Here is a 17,593-nt window from a genome sequence, read left to right on the forward strand (position 1 = left end):
GTGCCAATGGTGGAGACATAGTGCTCCCAACGGTCTTGCTTCCATCGTTTGATGATTAAATGGACCTGGGCACAGAGCTGTTTGAAGTCAGTGAGGTTCTCCAGAAATGGGTGCCGCTTATGACGTTGGAGGCCCCACGTACAGTCTCTAATGGCTGCAACGATTTCTGGCGACCACCAAGGAACTTACTTTCGTCGGGGACAAATTGATGAACAAGGGATTGCCGATTCAACTGTTAAGTTAGAATAGTGTTGTAGTGTGGGGTCATTTGTCGTTCCAGTTGTTCTGTATATCCTTTTCTTTCTCTCTCAAAAGCCTTAAGTGCTGCCTCTGGTGTCGTTGGTTACCAATTTTGGATTTATTTTTTGGAATACTCTCTTCTGTGGCGTTCTAGAGTACTGTTTTGAGTTTGGTGTTGACTGATTCTAGGTCGTCGTCATCTGTGATGGTTACTGGGGTCATTAGTTCTTCAAGTACCAGTTGCTAATGTCTTTTCCAGTGTGCTCTCCTATAGTTCCTGATCTTTCTTTTTCCTGGCCTAGGTGGTAACGCCGGTGACGGGGGAGGAGAAGGGGGCGGGTCGGCGCAGTGGTTGCGAATAATATTGGTAGCTCGTCATTTGTTATCGACGATCCAACTTCATGCTGTACCATGTATTCTTGCAGGTTTATGTTATATAGGACATGGTCCGGAGTTGAATGGCCGTTGTTCTCTATGAATGTTGGCTGGTCGATGGGTACTCTTTCTACTGGCTCATTTGTCAGTGGATCGAATAAGAGCCGGTCGCTGTTATCGGTTGCGTGGCCTAAGTGTCTTCGTTTGCCGTACCCGTCCACCATCGGTATTAATTTCCGGAATTTGAATGGGTTGCGGATGGAGCCTGTTGGTAGGGGGTTGCCCCCGCTTCTTGTAGAGACAGGCCACTATTGTTTCTCCCTTCCTCTAGTCGGGATTTACTTGAATGTGTGGTGTCTGTTCTTTCGGACACATGTACCGGTTGGGATTAGAACCAGGGATCTCCTGCTTACTCACCGGTGCGGTAACCACTGCGCCATACGGGACACAGCGCTATCGCAGCTGCACGGACTATCTGAGCTCACCTCACGACCGATCCACACTCCCACCGAGCGCCACCTACCTGCAGTCCTGTCCATTTTCTCCATATTCGCTCTTCCGAGATTCCCACAGGATGTCGGAAGCATTTGTGCGTCCGCACTGAAGAAGGTGGAGTCATTGTCCATATAGGCCTGAGGCCTGTCAAATTATATGTGTGGTGTCTGTTCTTTCAGACACGTCCGCGTAATCTACATCTACGCGATTGCTCTGCTATTCACGATAAAGTGCCTGGCAAAGGGTTCAATGAACCACCTTCAAGCTGTCTCTCTACCGTCCACTCTAGAACAGCTCGCGGGTAAAACGATCACTTAAGTTTTTCTGTGCGAGCTCTGATTTCTTTTTTTTTTTTTATCGTGATGATAATTACTCCCTATGTAGGTGGGTCCCAACAGAATGCTTTCGCAAACTGACGAGAAAACTGGTGATTGAAATTTCATGAGAAGTTCCCGTCATAACGAAAAACTCCTTTGATTTAATGATTGCCACTCCAATTCACGTATCACGTCTGTGGCACTATCTCCACTATTTTGCGATAATACAAAACGAGCCGCCCTTCTTTGTACTTTTTCGATGTCTTTCGTCAGTCCCATCTGATGCGGATGTCACACCGCACAGCAATACTCCAGAATAGGGCGGACAAGCGTGGTTAAGCAGTCTCTTTATTAGTAGACCTGTTGCACCTTCTAAGTGTTCTGCCAATGAATCGCAGTCTATGGTTGGCTCTACCCGCAACATTATCTATCTGATCGTTGCAGTTAAGGTTATTTGTAAGTGTAATCTCTAAGTATTTGGTTGAATTTACAGCCTTCAGAGTTGTGTGACTTATCGCGTAATCGAAATTTAGTGTATTTCTTTTAGTGTGATTAACTTCACACTTTTCTTGATCAGGGTCAATTGCCACTTTTCGCACCATACACATATCTTAGCTAAATCATTTTGCAATTCGTTTTGGTGATCTGATGACTTTACAGACGGTAAATGACCATCATCTGCAAACAATTTCTTTATCGAAAATGTAGATCAGGAAGAATGTCCCACTGCAGCTGACAGCAGTGATCTCTCCCCTTTCCTTGTCTTTCTTCCTCTCTCCATCTTCAATTTACATGTAATGAGTACCAGCTGCGGATTCTGCGTGGTGTCTGTTCTTTCACCAATTTGTAGCACATTCGTAAAATTTTGCATGAGCCACCGCTGAGCTATAATAACGGTGCAATAAGTTGGCTGCCGACCGGAAACACTGTCCATTAAAAATCGGCACCATTCGGAACACCTCTTGTCGATTGTTCCCTGACTCAAATAGCTGTAACCCTTAGTGAACCCAAAGTTGTGACTCTGTGATTAACTGACGAAGTACTGTTATGTTCTCTGTGTGAGCAGATGATTAATTGATTAAGAGCAGTAACTGTACGTACAGTTGCATGTATTATGCAGTACGATACTCCATCACAAATGTTTATTGAATGTTCTGAATATCATTTTTTCTCTCTTACCGTTTTGTCTTCCAACAGCCTTAATTAATTTAATGTTCGCTGCTACCAATAAGTAGCGCATTTTAAAATGTCTCTGTAATACGCATTCACGATTCCGTGTTATTTTCGTGTCAAAATTCATTCGATAGCAGCTGATCAGTATGAGTCGAGAATGACTTTGAGTTGTCGGTAGTAGAAGACATTTCCCCTCTCACATCCTCTGACCTCGCAGTGGCTGCACTACTACCGCGCTGCCCGTGGAGTAAGCTGTCAAATTTCCTTTCAGCTCACAGCTGAATTCGTCAGCGTCAATTAAAACTAAGAACATCTTGAAATATTGCTATCTCTGTAAGTATGTTTGTCTGTTACTGAGCTGGGAAATTAGTCTCTTAAAAATCTCTATTTAGTTGTTACAAGCAAGTTATAGCTCCAGTCACGTTAATGAGACACAACGTGTAGAAAGAATAACCATCTCTTGCAGTGCGGACCACTGCGAGACATACAAGAATAGAGTCAATGACGTCCTGGAAAGGATGTGGAGCCAAGCTGACTCCAGTGGCGTGGCCAGCTGCCCATTGCTTCTCGGATGAGGATACATGGTGAGAACAACCCGACTGAGGTGGTCCCACCCAATCTTGATTGGGTTTCAATTCATGATGTTTGGTGGCCAAGGGAGTACAGTAAACTAATCCTGGTGTTCTTCGGTCCATGTACGTACACTGTGAGCTGTGTGACACGTTGCATTGTGCTGCTGGTAGATGCCACCGTGCAGAAGAGACACGATGCCCAAGGATAGATGCAGGCTTGTATTGATCCATTATGCCTTTGACGGGGTCACCCACGGAACGCCACGAAAACATTTTCCTAGCCATAAGGCTCCTTCCTCCAGCCTAGAACCTTCAAATGAATGTCAGATGTTTGCGTCGAAACCTTTTACACCGTACACGCCAACAGCCATCTTCCTGAGGGAGCACGAAACGTGATTCTTGTGAACAGGCAGCCTGTCGCCACTCAGCGGACGTCCAGTTGAGGTGCTGGCGAACAAGTTCCAGCCCAGCCTTCGTCGCCGATGAATTGCAGTCAGTATAGGTGCATGGACCAGACATCTGCTGCAGAGGCCCATACGCAACAGTGTTCGGTGAATGGTAACTGAGGAGACGCTGCTGGCAGCCCCTCGGTTCCTCTGGGGCGTCAGCTGCTCAGCAGCTGCACGTCTGTTCGCCAGTACACATCTCTGCAGCCGTCGTTCACACCTGTCATACATGGCCCATGGCGCACCACAGTTGTCCCGGAGATGGTCTTGAGTAGCGCCATTTTGCCGTGCACGGTATACCTGAACCACATTTCCAGACTTAACCGTTTCGGAAATGTTTCTACCAGTGCCCCAAAAGCCAATGATCAACCACTTTTGCACGTCAAATGAATCTCTCCATTTCCGCACTACGGCAACGACTGAAGTGTTCCCAGTATCCCCTGGCACAACTTATATACCCTCCACTGCAAGTGCTGCCATCTGGCGTCTGTGAGTGATTATTCCACGTTCACATCGAAGATAGGTGGTGGTCACATTCATGTGGTTGGACCGTGTATTATAAAATACAGCCTTGAACCGCGCGCTGCACGAATACTTGATTCGGGTCGAGTCTGGCCTGAAGCCCACAATTTGATGACCACTGCTCTGCATCTACGATGATGTCGAACGTAGAGTACAACATTGCCCGCTGTGACATTCGCATACAGCATAGTAATGCTAGATGCTACGGACTTCAGACTGTTCTTTCTGCTCCACAGTCTCGAGGCCGAAACGACTGTGGGTACACTGTTCCTGTTTGGACTGGAAGGTAATTACGATGAATACGTGAAACACCGCCTCACCAGGACCGGACAAAGAAGGCGTCTGGCTGGTGTACGCACACTAGACGCTCAATAGAAAGGTCGAGAGCGCTATAACGCCAAGAATAAACCAGTCACAAACGAAGTAAGGGAGACTTGGTACGAATTTTTATGCCTGTGCGGAAAGTAGCACTACCAGAAAAGTTACTAAAACTCTGCTTTTGACCGTATCGTATCGTTTGTTGCTTTTCGGATGTCATATACAATGTGGAGGAAAATTTGTAAATTTGTGGTTAGGTCTTATGGGACCAAACTGTTGAGGTCATCGGTCCCTAAGCTTACACATTACTTATTCTAACTTAACAACAAAGGACCCCACACACAACAACAAACAGAGAAAGACATAACCGAAAAATTCAACACTCCGACTGTAAACAATGAAGAAGAAGAAACACTTAATAATACTAGTTACAGAGGACGAGGTAACCCATGCGATAATGACGGGTAGGAACTCTGCTCCTGGAGAAGATGGACTGTGAAGACTCCATATCAGAAAGGCCCCACAAGAAGCAATAAAACCAATATTTGTAATAATATTTAACAATTTCATGGAAAATGAAACAACACCCGAATCTTGGAGAAACGGAAAAATTATAATGCCAGCAAAGCCCGAACAGCCCCAAGCAAGCCCAGGGTGCTACAGGCCAAAAAAACTACTAAACTTTATTCGAAAAACATACGAGCGCATACTAACAGACCGGCTACGAAAATACATAGAACAGAGGCTCCTAATCCCCAACATACAATCAGGATTTAGGAAGAACCATTTTGTCAATGAGCCGCTCTTAAGACTGTCCAACGCCATTAAGAGAGCCTTGTACAACAACCACTGCACTCTTGCAATATTTCTTGAAATCGAACGAGCGTTCCATAAGACATGGCACAACGAGCTACTAATGAAAGTAATCAACGTGGGACTCTCCACCCTGATGGTAAAAAAAGACGGATCAGCCAGCGTCATTGTAGAGCGTATGTAGGAAAGGGAACGTCAGACTGCTGCTCACCACAGACCGTCCTACCACAGGGGGAGCCATCATATCGCTGCTGTCGTATATCTTGTACAACGACAGACATACTAACCACTGATGACAACAAAGAAGTAGTGACGTTGTATACGGATGCTACTGCGTATTGGATCTCTGTCAGGCAAACACAAGCAATACCACGGAAAGCACGCACATACCTGATTCAGCTGGAAATATGTATGACCGCCAACCCAATTAAAAGCAACCCCAACAAAATTCGACTGATTTTGCTTCATCACAGCAACCTTACACGAAGAAGAACCCAGACGACAGAGACATCCGCCTATCGGTCAGGACACACCACACACCGGCTAGGTATCTCGGCTTAAACTTCGACAGATTCCTAACCTGGCGCACCCAGCAACAAGAAATCCTGAACAAAATAAGAAAATGACAAGATCTAATTAAGGCAGTCAAAGGAAGATTCGAAGGTTACAGCACCCAAACATCAGTGCACTCTTGTAAAAACCTTAATAAGACCGCTCTTTGAATATGGTGCCCCGACCTAGGGGGAATGTCTGCAACGATGACCAAGAACATTACGCAACTGAAAGAAGATTACTAAGCAGTTTCCTAAGAATTCACAGCACAACACCAAGCAACGAAGTGTACACAAGAGATGGAATAACCCCGCAGCAAACGCGCTTAGCCAACCTGAGAGTTTGCTATGGAAAATGAATCCTTCAAAACACATGCTAATAACAAAAATAACCAAAACAAGAAAACCTTAATTTACGTACACTAACGCGAACAGTAGACTAGCTCTTCCCAGACCTGGTGCTCACCATTTTTCCCTCACAGAACATGACGTAACACCAACACAGCTCGATAAAAGGCAACATAACCCAGGATAGTGACACAGTGGTAGAACATGGAACAAACAACAAAAAGACATTGTAATAACCGGTCAGTGGTAGAACATGGAACAAACAACAAAAAGACATTGTAATAACCGGTCATTGAACAAAAGCCAGTCACTGCACACAGCTGTGAAATCTGTTATAAACTTTTACCCATAAGCATAAGAACCACAGACAAAGTTAATACTTAGACGTAATTTAAATTTAAAGTTACAGTATTCTCTATTCTAATATACGTGTGTATATGGGCTTACGTATGTAAAACCCTAAGGCTGATAGAGTATGAAGAACCTCTTAGGCAGCCTGAGAAGATTTTTAAAAAATAAAGTTAAAAAAGAAAGAAAACAAGAAAGAAGCTAAGCGACCAGTCTAAGGAAACACTCGATGAAGACGCCGAGTTACAACGTCGGAATACCGCACTGGGAAGACTCGGACCACCGGCAGTACACGGGATTCTACGAGAGGACAAAAAAAAAGTCTAACAAATTAAACCGTGTTTTGCATGCATGAATTTGACAGTTCTTATAGCGTCATCCACAATGCCAATTTGACACTGACGCAAGGCAGGGTGTGTGCATATGTGTAAACAATACTGTTGTAATGATCCCCCCTACTTAAATGCGAAGAAAAGTATACTTTTGGTGGCTTTTATTATAGTGCACAGCACTGTAGTGAAAATATGTATTTGTTTTAAGAGAGATATCATCTCATTTTTCAAAATATAGTTTACTTAATTTACATGTGGCGTCAGTTCATCTAGGTGTCAGTGTCATATTAATTCAGACGATTAGGAACCGGGTTGTTATTGTCACAGGATTGAAACAATAATTTTTGTTTTCAAAATACGTGGATTTATTTTTATTATACGTTAACCAATCCATCATAATAATGGTTCATTATTACAAGATGAGCACATGTTTAGATCGAACATGAAAACTTGAAAACAGTTTCACATGTACCCCAAAAACCATCATTTCCAAAGAGTTTGATATGATTTTAACCCTTTCAACAGAAAGACATGCCAGACATGCTGTTTGTGTATCTTCTGTTTTCAAATTATAGTTCAGTTTTAATTTAATAAGTCTTTATGAGGAGTGTCAATTCATTTGAGGATTTTTGAGTGTTATAGCTGATCCTAGGTTTTTTATGATGTTGAGAATGTTCATAAAGCAGTTAACTTTATGTTGTAATGAAACATCGATTGAGTATCACAACAAAAATACAAACTGAAGCTGATGTTTCATCTGATATTAAAATTACGTCGTAAAACAATAATAAATGATATAGTTTTGTTTTAACAGCATTTACTGTTACGTATTTACAAACTAATTTCCATTACTTTAAGATATCGACATATAAAGAAAGAGTATACTTGTTCCAAATTTGCTCCGGTGGACTAAAAAACACAGTAAACTTCCACACTCAAGGATTTCACAATTTACAGATAAAAATGAAGTGCGACATTATTATTGTCACAAAATTTGTCACGTGATACTGTTAAATCAATGACACACCAAAAATTTGACTGGTAGGTTGTTTGCAGTGAATGTTTTTAAACAGTGTCGTGCCTATTCGACAACAATGCTTGAAATGGCTTTGTTGAACTATTCGTAATCTATTACCTTCAGAAAACACTATTTATTATTGCTCTTGAGAATGTTATCGTAGTCCCTTTCCATCAGTGATGAATTTTATGAAGCTGATCTAAAATCAGTCACAGATTGAAAAACCAGCGTTGCTGTGACCAATATGATCGAACAGTATTGGCATATGACTTACTGGGTTGTAGAGGCACCCTTAGGCATGTCAAATACTGTGGGGACATTTAGCTGTGATAAAGATGTGCTGTTGATGAATTCTGCACAACTTGTCCGGAACTGAAAACCAGGTTTGTGTCAGTTGGTATAAGGAAATGTGCAAAAATGCAACCGAGGAAATACAGTATATGTATATCTCGTCAGTCCAAAATGTTCGAAGTGAGGATTAATAAAAGTTTGTTGTAGTTGTTGTGGTCTTCAGTCCTGAGACTGGTTTGATGCAGCTCTCCATGCTACTCTATCCTGTGCAAGCTTCTTCATCTCCCAGTGCCTACTGCAGCCTACATCCTTCTCAATCTGCTTAGTGTATTCATCTCATGGTCTCCCTCTACGATTTTTACCCTCCACGCTGCCCTCCAATGCTAAATTTGTGATCCCTTGATGCCTCAAAACATGTCCTACCAACCGATCCCTTCTTCTGGTCAAGTTGTGCCACAAACTTCTCTTCTCTCCAATCCTATTCAGTACCTCCTCATTAGTTATGTGATCTATCCACCTTATCTTCAGCATTCTTCTGTACCACCACATTTCGAAAGCTTCTATTCTCTTCTTGTCCAAACTAGTTATCGTCCATGTTTCACTTCCAGACATGGCTACACTCCATACAAATACTATCAGAAACGACTTCCTGACATTTAAATCCATACTCGATGTTAACAAATTTCTCTTCTTCAGAGACGATTTCCTTGCCATTGCCAGTCTACATTTTATATCCTCTCTACTTCGACCATCGTCTGTTATTTTACTCCCTAAATAGCAAAACTCCTTTACTACTTTGTCTCATTTCCAAATCTGATTCCCTCAGCATCACCAGATTTAATTTGACTACATTCCATTATCCTCGTTTTGGTTTTGTTGATGTTCATTTATATCCTCCTTTCAAGACACTGTCCATTCCGTTCAACTGCTCTTCCAAGTCCTTTGCTGTCTCTGATAGAATTACAATGTCATCGGCAAACCTCAAAGTTTTTACTTCTTCTCCACGAATTTTAATACCTACTCCGAATTTTTCTTTTGTTTCCTTTACTGCTTGCTCAATATACAGATTGAATAACATCAGGGAGAGGCTACAACCCTGTCTCACTCCTTTCCCAACCACTGCTTCTCTTTCATGCCCCTCAACTCTTATAACTGCCATCTGGTTTCTGTACAAATTGTAAATAGCCTTCCGCTCCCTGTATTTTTACCCCTGCCACCTTCAGAATTTGAAAGAGAGTATTCCAGTTAACATTGTCAAAAGCTTTCTCTAAGTCTACAAATGCTAGAAACGTAGGTTTGCCTTTTCTTAATCTTTCTTCTAAGATAAGTCGTAAGGTTAGTATTGCCTCACGTGTTCCAACATTTCTACGGAATCCAAACTGATCTTCCCCGAAGTCCGCTTCTACCAGTTTTTCCACTCGTCTGTAAAGAATTCGCGTTAGTATTTTGCAACTGTGACTTATTAAACTGATAGTTCGGTAATTTTCACATCTGTCAACACCTGCTTTCTTTGGGATTGGAATTATTATATTCTTCTTGAAGTCTGAGGGTATTTCGCCTGTCTCATACATCTTGCTCACCAGATGGTAGAGTTTTGTCGGGACTGGCTCTCCCAAGGCCGTCAGTAGTTCTAATGGAATGTTGTCTACTCCCGGGGCCTTGTTTCGACTCAGGTCTTTCAGTGCTCTGTCAAACTCTTCACGCAGTATCTTATCTCCCATTTCGTCTTCATCTACATCCTCTTCCATCCTCTGTCCTCAAGTACATCGCCCTTGTATAGACCCTCAACATACTCCTTCCACCTTTCTGCCTTCCCTTCTTTGCTTAGAACTGGGTTGCCATCTGAGCTCTTGATATTCATACAAGTGGTTCTCTTCTCTCCAAAGGTCTCTTTAATTTTCCTGTAGGCAGTATCTATCTTACCCCTAGTGAGACAGGCCTCTACATCCTTACGTTTGTCCTCTAGCCATCCCTGCTTAGTCATTTTGCACTTCCTGTCGATCTCATTCTTGAGACGTTTGTAATCCATTTGCCTGCTTCATTTGCTGCATTTTTATATTTTCTCCTTTCATCAATTAAATTCAATATTTCTTCTGTTACCGAAGGATTTCTATTAGCCCTCGTCTTTTTAGCTACTTGATCGTCTGCTGCCTTCACTACTTCATCCCTCAGAGCTACCCATTCTTCTTCTACTGTATTTCTTTCCCCCATTCCTGTCAATTGTTCCGTTATGCTCTCCCTGAAACTCTCTACAACTTCTGGTTCTTTCAGTTTATCCAGGTCCCATCTCCTTAAATTCTCACCTTTTTGCAGTTTCTTCAGTTTCAATCTGCAGTTCATATCCAATAGATTGTGGTCAGAATCCACATCTGCCCCTGGAAATGTCTTACAATTTAAAACCTGGTTCCTAAATCTCTGTCTTACCATTATATAATCTATCTGATACCTTTTAGTATCTCCAGGATTCTTCCATGTATACAACCTTCTTTTATGATTCTTGGACCAAGTGTTAGCTATGATTAAGTTATGCTCTGTGTAAAATTCTACAAGGCGGCTTCCTCTTTCATTTCTTCCCCCCAATCCATATTCACCTACTATGTTTCCTTCTCTCCCTTTTCCTACTGACGAATTCCAGTCACCCATGACTATTAAATTTTCGTTTCCCTTCACTACCTGAGTAATTTCTTTTATCTCGTCATACATTTCATCAATTTCTTCATCATCTGCAGAGCTAGTTGGCATATAAACTTGTACTACTGTAGTAGGCATGGGCTTTGTGTCTATCTTGGCCACAATAATGCGTTCACTATGCTGTTTGTAGTAGCTAACCCGCACTCCTATTTTTTGTATTCATTATTAAACCTACTCCTGCATTACCCCTATTTGATTTTGTATTTATAACCCTGTAATCACCTGACCAAAAGTCTTGTTCCTCCTGCCACCGAACTTCACTAATTCCCACTATATCTAACTTTAACCTATCCATTTCCCTTTTTAGATTTTCTAATCTACCTGCCCAATTAAGGGATCTGACATTCCTCGCTCCGATCCGTAGAACGCCATTTTTCTTTCTCCTTTTTTCAAGACACTGTCCATTCCGTTCAACTGCGCTTCCAAGTCCTTTGCTGTCTCTGATAGAATTACAATGTCATCGGCAAACCCAAAGTTTTTACTTCTTCTCCATGAATTTTAATACCTACCCCGAATTTTTCTTTTGTTTCCTTTACTGCTTGCTCAATATACAGATTGAATAACATCGGGGAGAGGCTACAACCCTGTCTCACTCCTTTCCCAACCACTGCTTCCCTTTCATGCCCCTCAACTCTTATAACTGCCATCTGGTTTCTGTACAAATTGTAAATAGCCTTCCGCTCCCTGTATTTTACCCCTGCCACCTTCAGAATTTGAAAGAGAGTATTGCAGTTAACATTGTCAAAAGCTTTCTCTAAGTCTACAAATGCTAGAAACGTAGTATGAAGAAAAATTAAGATAGGGTTTTAATGCTTCAGTTGTTCTACATCGTTTTCCCCCTATTTGAGAATGATACATAGAACGTTCAAACGACCACGTGATACTGGAACAGACGAAGTCAGTGGATCAGATCAACGGGCCAAACGGTCGCTGAGGTCCTCGTCAAGCCTTGGAAGTGCTTGGGATTTAAGTTAGTGGCTAGTTGGTTGATTCGAGGGAGCAGACCGAACAGCGAGGTCGTTGGTCCCATTAGACTAGGAAAGGATGGGGAAGGAAGTCGGCTGTGTCCTTTCATAGGAACCATCCCGGTATTTACCTGAAGCGAGTTAGGGAAATCACAGAAAACCTCAATCAGGATGGCCGGACGTGGGTTTGAACTGTGGTCCTCCCGAAAGCGGTGGTAAGTTAGTGACACAGGGCCATTTCAACATAGCACCGAAAGAAAACACACTTATCACGTAAGGTGAAGAATAAAAGCTCCCCTCAAAGGGAATTCTTTCTTAAGACGCAATTAAGATATTCTTTAGGGGAGAATTCACACTACTGAACTCAGTAGCAGGAAAGCTGAATCTCTTTTTTGTATGTTTGATGAAGGTGTGTATTTCTGAGGACACTGACTACAAAAATTGCCATTACGACGTTACTGTAGATATAGTTTTCTTGATTATCACATTCAAAAGTATATACATGTATATATTTTATTAATCTCCCCAGTCAGAAGAAGTAGATATTGCACAAAAGAGCAGTTAAGACTCCTCTGACGAATGTATTAAAATTATTCAATTTTAGCTAGAAAATTCATTTTCTGAGCTGCCCGAGGCCTTCTGAATCACCGCAAAATAAAGAAAGTTTCGTTGACATTAACTGAAGAAAAAAGAACAATATTCAATGAGCGTAACCTAATTTATTGTCTCATCAAGGCACTCCCACTACTGATGGAGAAAGTTGTGGTTCACATTTTGTCTATCTCCTTGCTTCCAGATCACTCGGCTCTAGTGCTTCCCATCACATGGGACTGAATAACACGGCCTAGATCATAGTTTTTAATACATTTTCGGCAGTTTCTGCCAGTGAAGGTCATGTGCTTCTTAACATCTTCCTGGCGTAAATAGCATTCTATGAAGTTACATGATTAAAAGGATAAAACTTATACATATGCAAAACCAGCTTTAATTCATGCACTTGGAAGACCAAGAGACGAATACTGTAAGCAGCTTCAGTATAGATTTCAGTAATTATTCTAACGCGAAGAGTGAGGATAGAGCAGTGTCTTCGGACTGAAGACAACAACAACAACAATAGAATGGTATGTAAGGTCAACTGTTGTCTTCAAGTTATTGAAAACTTAACTGAAGAAAAGATTTGATCACATAATAAAAGAAGTTATAGCGCAAGAAGTAAATAAAATATTATGGAAAAAATGAATAGTTACTTTCACTTAGCTTACAATGAATACATTTGTTTACTTTTTCCAATATTTTCTTTACTTACTTTTTTATTTTTTTTATATGTGATCTAGGAATTTTTCCTGTAATTAAGCTTTTAATAATTTGAAGACCGTAGCTGACGCTAAATACTATTCTGAGAACATGAATTAAAACTTGTTTTGTGTATGCGCAAACTTTTAATATTTTAAATCATATTTATCTTGCTTTCTTCATCGTAATGGATGTAACTGGGTGAAAGAAGTACATTTTAATATAGACATAACTTTGTCTTTCACTTTTTCCAAGGCGTGATCACCACTTTACTGCATTTTCACATTTTTGTTAAGATTCTGGTACTGCAAATAGCTCAACTGCCGATGCACAACAGTTGTTGCGTCAAGTTTTTATGTAACCAGGTACATTTACTCATAATTAATTTATTTAATTTATATTGGTGACTAATATTTGTTCTGTGTAACATGTAACCCATTTTAATTTTTTAACATTCATTTCTAGATCTGGAGATTTCTGAAACTGGTTATAAATATTATGATTTACGCTGTGTGAGACAATTAGAAAGTAGAGATTATTGGTAATGCTGTCCTTTATTACTTCCAATGTAAGGTGATAGGGTACTGTTACATTCGCTACTACCCTCATCATTCATTGTTTACGACTCAAATGGGATTTATACACTAAAACGCCAAAGAAACTGGTTAGGCACGACACAGAGATATGTAAACAAGGAGAATACGGCACTGCGGTCGGCAACGCCTACGTAAGACAAGTGTCTGTTGCAGTTGTCAGATCGGTTACTGCTACTACAAAGGCAAGTTATCAAAATTTAAATTAGTTTGAACGTGTTGTTATAGTCGGCGCACGAGTGATGGGACACAGCATCTCCGAGGTAGCGATGAAGTGCGGATTTTCCATACGAACGTTTCACGAGTGTACCGAGAATATCAGGAATCCGGTAAAACATCAGTTCTCCGATATCGTTGTTCCCGGAAAAAGATCCTAAAAGAACTGGACCAACGACGACTAATGAGAATTGTTCAACGTGCCAGAAGTGCAACCCTTCCGCAAATTACTGTAGAGTTCAATGCTGGGCCATTAACAAGTGTCAGCGTGCGAACCATTCAACGAAACATCATCGATATTGGCTTTCGAAGCCGAAGGCCCACTCGTGTACCCTTGATGACCGCACGACACACAGCTTTACGCCTTACCTGGGCCCGTTAACACCGACATTGGACTGCTGATGACTGGAAACATGTTGCCTGATCGGACGAGTCTCGTTTCAAATTCTACTGGGCTGATAGATGTGTGTGGGTAAGGAAAAAACCTCATAACTACATGGACCCTGCATATCTGCAGGGTATTTTCAAGCTGGTGGAGGCTCTGTAATAGTGTGGGGCGTGTGCAGTTGGAATGATGTGGGACACCTGATACGTCTAGATACGACTCCGACAGGTGACACTTACGTAAGCATCCTGTCTGATCACCTGCATCCATTCATGTCCCTTGTTCATTCCAACGGACTTGGACAATTGCAGCAGGACAATTCAACACTCCACAGGTCCAGAATTGTTACAGAGTGGCTCCAGGAACACACTTCTGAGTTTAAACACTTCCGCTGGCCACCAAACTCCCCAGACATGAACATTATTGACCATATCTGGGGTGCCTTTTACCGTGCTGTTCAGAAGAGGTCTCCACCCCCTCGTACTCTTACGGATTCATGGACAGCCCTGCAGGATTCATGACGTCAATTCCCTCCAGCACTATTTCAGTCATTAATTTTTAGACAACATAGTTGTGTGGAGATAACAGCGATTAATTTACTTATAGTCAATTATTCAAAATGGCAGTCACAATCGCATTATTTATTTGCCGCCAACCGGTTTCAACCCGCGATGGGGTCATCTTCAGGGCAATTTATACTATTTGGTCGCTCGCAGGAGTGGTCACCCTGCCTGTGCACGGTTGGTAACTATCACGTTGGTAACTATTGTTATGCGATTGTGACTGTCATTTTGAATAATTGATTACTTCAGGCATTAGTCAAGTCCATGCCACGTCGTGTTGCGGCAGTTCCGCGCGCTCACAGGGGCCCTACACGATATTAGGCATGTGCACCAGTTTCTTTGGTTATTCGGTGTATATGCAGTCTCGACTCCACAATGCATTACTAATGTGGATTACTGTATGTGACGGTAGTCTAAGGAGACTTCTCTGAAGAACGAAGTGTTAAAGGACCTGTGATACAAAATGAACAGTCATTTACCTGTTCAAACAAATCTGAAATGGTGCATGCAAGTTCACTCTTCAGCATGTAAGAAATCTAGGAATGTATCTGTAGTCAATACGATTAGCAATTTTTTCAGAGAGAGTGTTGCGCTGCATACCGTGCCTTATTTTCCTTGTATCTGAAGTCAGGAATCGAATTTCGGCAAGCAGCAAGCAAAGCACATCTTAATAACCTACTGAATCTTCAAAAAATCTCTGTAAGAAACTTCCTGGCACATTAAAACTTTATGCCGGCTCGAGACTCGAACTCAAGAACTTTAGCTGTCATGGACAAGTGGTCTAACAATTGATCTAGCCAAGCGGGACTCACGATTCGTCGTCACAGGTTTATTTCCACCAGTACCTCATCTCCAGCCTTCCAAACTTTCACAGAAGATCTCCTACGGAATTTTCAAGACTGGCAAAGGTCCCGAGTCTGATACTCGGTCTAGTACATAGTTTTAATCTGCCAAGAAATACAAAGAATTACTCCATGACTCGTTTCCAAACCTGATGTTCTACCATAAAAACATCAAAATTCTGAAAGCTATGTTGATTGCTAAAAAGACGGCACCCCAACAAATATTGTGATTAGCATTTAGTACAATTCTAGAAATACAGGTAAATTTTACAACAGTAGCCAGAGAACAGCACTCTGTGAAGAGGATCCCCAATCTGCTGGATTAAAATCGGTCAATGAACTGCCAATCATATTTATGGTTCTTTCCACATAAAGATAAGCTTCTTCTTGAGTAACACATTCTGTCAGCTCTTTCTCCGCCCACAGGCCGTGGTGGGCCTATCGGTACCGACCGACTGCCGTGTCATGCTCTGCGAACGGCGTCATGAGGTGCACTCTGGACGGACATGGGGTCAGCACACAGCTCTCCCGTCTGCTGTAATTTTTTTCTGTCCTGCCGTCGCTACTTCTCAGTGTAGTAGCTCTTCAGTTGGCGTTATGAGGCCGAGTGCATCCCATTTCAGTTGTCCCACCAAGGAAAAATTCCTGACAATAGCAGGAATCGATCTCTGGTCTTCCAAATGTAAGTTAGCAACGCCAACAACACAGTTATAGAGGTAGATATAAAACCCTTTCTACACATTAGAGAAGTATCATACCTACATGCAGAATCAGAAATGTTTTGAAAGTTTATGTAAATAGTAGCAAACCACTGATGTGTTATCTCACCCAGTGTTACTCAATAGGATATTCAGAAGACTTTTACAGTGAGTTGTGTATCAAGAATTTTAACCTTAGCTGTTTTTGTACACATGCTATTAATTATTCACTGTTGAATAAAATTATTATTATTATTTCTTTCCTTTCTCACACATTATGTCTGGTTAAAATTGGAAAGTGACGCGGACCTTGATCAAGCGTGACTTCCTTTTAACTATGGTATATGTTACATTGCATTTAGGAACTTCCAGGTAATTAAACAAGTATCAATAATTACAGATGTCTGTAATTGTATATATACGTTTGGATGTAACTGTATTGCGTTGATGTACTGGTGGATATTGTGTGGTATGACTCCTGTAGTTGTTAGTATAATTGGTATAATGTCAACTTTATCCTGATGCCACATGTCCTTGACTTCCTCAGCCAGTTGGATGTATTTTTCAACTTTTTCTCGTGTTATCTTCTGTATATTTGTTGTATTGGGTATGGATATTTCGATTAGTTGTGTTAATTTCTTCTTTTTATCGGTGAGTATGATGTCAGGTTTGTTATGTGGTGTTGTTTTATCTGTTATAATGGTTCTGTTCCAGTATAATTTCTATTCATCATTCTCCAGTACATTTTGTGGTGCATACTTGTATGTGAGAACGTGTTGTTTTATTAGTTTATGTTCTATGGAAAGTTGGGTCAAATGGCTCTGAGCACTATGGGACTCAACTGCTGTGGTCATCAGTCCCCTAGAACTTAGAACTACTTAAACCTAACTAACCTAAGGACATCACACACATCCATGCCCAAGGCAGGATTTGAACCTGCGACCGTAGCAGTCGCACCTATGGCAAGTTGTTGATGTATTATTTTTGCTACATTGTCATGTCTTTTGGTGTATTCTGTATTTGCTAGTATTGTACATCCGACATCCGCTTGTGATGTGATCTACTGTTTCTATTTATTGTTTGCAAAGTCTGCATTTATCTGTTGTGGTATTGGGATCTTTAATATTATGCTTGCTGTAATATCTGATGTTTATTGTTTGATCCTGTATTGCAATCATGAATCCTTCC

Source organism: Schistocerca serialis, chromosome 2, assembly GCF_023864345.2.
Source record: "Schistocerca serialis cubense isolate TAMUIC-IGC-003099 chromosome 2, iqSchSeri2.2, whole genome shotgun sequence".
NCBI classification, from domain to species: domain Eukaryota; kingdom Metazoa; phylum Arthropoda; class Insecta; order Orthoptera; family Acrididae; genus Schistocerca; species Schistocerca serialis.